At 47.6% G+C, this 1714-nt stretch overlaps 1 protein-coding gene across 1 annotated transcript in view; it reads right to left on the bottom strand.

Moving 5' to 3' along the window:
- Positions 1-1714, bottom strand: part of LOC106748877 (dystrophin-like) — a 290562-nt gene that overhangs the window by 158808 nt on the left and 130040 nt on the right. The window lies entirely within an intron of this gene.

Raw genomic sequence — 1714 nt, 5'->3', positions numbered from 1 at the left:
TTTAAGGGGGGGGGGGGGGGGTAGATAGATTTGAAATGTCAGAAAAACCGATTCTCAGTTTCCCGCATTTTCGGATAACGTGATTCTTTAGAAATATCTTCCCGTTTACTTTAAGTCAAGAAATTAGAAAAATGTAGAGAGCATGCATGTGTATATTGATTCAAATTCAAGGGAGAGGAAAATGTGTGAACCTGCACGTAGCCGTGTGGCGCGCAATCGATAAGAAATGAGGCAAAGAAAAATAAGCGTTAATTTAGAACACAATGGATGCGTTCAGCGGGAAAAGCAGCCGAACAAGCGCTTCGCGCTATGTTGCCCGGCAAGTTTTGCAACTGTTGTAAAATTTTCCGCCGAACGACACCAGCGTTTTACGCTTTTGCGACACGTTTGCCAAACGATCGCCGTCTTTTCCAGCGTACTTTTAATAGACCCGACCGCTCGGTAAACATGTGGGAGCGGCGTAAATTGCTTAATATCGTTCAGCAGAAAATCTTATAACAGTTGCAAAACGCAACGGGAAGCGCTTATTAGCTGCTCTCTTCGCTGAACGCAACCAATCATATAAGAATAAATAATGCTGTCCCATTTTCTAGACATAGTAACATCGGAAATTAGGCGCGTCATTCCTGAACACTCGTGTATCATGATGATTGATTATTCCGTGGACCGGCAAAGACCAGCTTGAAAAAAATCGCAGTGACGGTGAGGAAATATTAAAAAAAAAAAAAGCGATACGCCTAATAGAAAATTTCCGATGTCACTGCGATGTTTAAAAAATGGGACGGCATTAATGGAATATTCTAGGTGTATCTTTTGATGCTCCTGAAATTTCTTGAAGTGGAATCTCCCTGAAAACGGACGAAGAGCGACAGCATTTTCGCTCGATCAGACATCGACGTGCGCGCGGTTTCCGTGGCGTTTCCGCGTGCGACACACATCGACATTCCGAAATTATCGGCTGTTCGGGGCCGATCGGTAGTAATGACTGTCGTCAGTCAGTCTCCGCGCACGTGTTATATCGACCGCTTGCTGATATACCGCAAGACTCTGCGTGTATACCGGGTGTTTCGGAGTTTCCGCGTGTCCCTGCTGATTTCACGCAAGCTCGGAGCTCGTGTCTGAATTCTCGTTGCTGCGTGCTACGTCAGGGAACCGTGATAACGACGCGGAATGTAAATAACTCGATTTACACAATCGCAGCTGTCGGAGAGCGGAGAAATCCCTCCCTTCCCCCTCTCTCTAGGCTCGTTTTTTTCGCGTTTTCGGCTTGCGTTTCCCGCGAAAACTGCTAATTTTCTGGCCCATTCGCCGTATTTTCTCCTCCGCGAGGCGATAGATAATATAGGCGAGGGAGGCGGGAAGAGGAGACAGAAAGAGGCACGGAGAGGGAAAGAAAGAAAGAGAAAGAGAGAGATAAGAAAAGAGAAATACNGGGGGGGGGGGGGGGAAAGAGAGACACAGAGAGAAAACGCCGGAGGTGAAATGGTTTCGAGGCACGTAGCGCGGGATGCACGGTCAATTCATTGAATAGGAAAATAACTTTCATAGTTTATAAGTTTACCCGCGCTCCATCCCCTCGGATCGGGGCGAGTCCATGGCGGATCCCAGGTGAACTGTACACGCAGGGCAGGTCGAAGACGGGCTTAATGCCCTCCTCTAATGTAATTGAAAACTTTCGTAAACGCTTTTTCCTACCCCCCCCCCCCCCCCCCCC

This window comes from Dinoponera quadriceps, unplaced genomic scaffold (genome assembly GCF_001313825.1).
Source record: "Dinoponera quadriceps isolate SergipeBrazil2010 unplaced genomic scaffold, ASM131382v1 scaffold2696, whole genome shotgun sequence".
Taxonomy (NCBI): Eukaryota; Metazoa; Arthropoda; class Insecta; order Hymenoptera; family Formicidae; genus Dinoponera; species Dinoponera quadriceps.
This window is presented reverse-complemented; position numbering and strand designations above follow the sequence as displayed.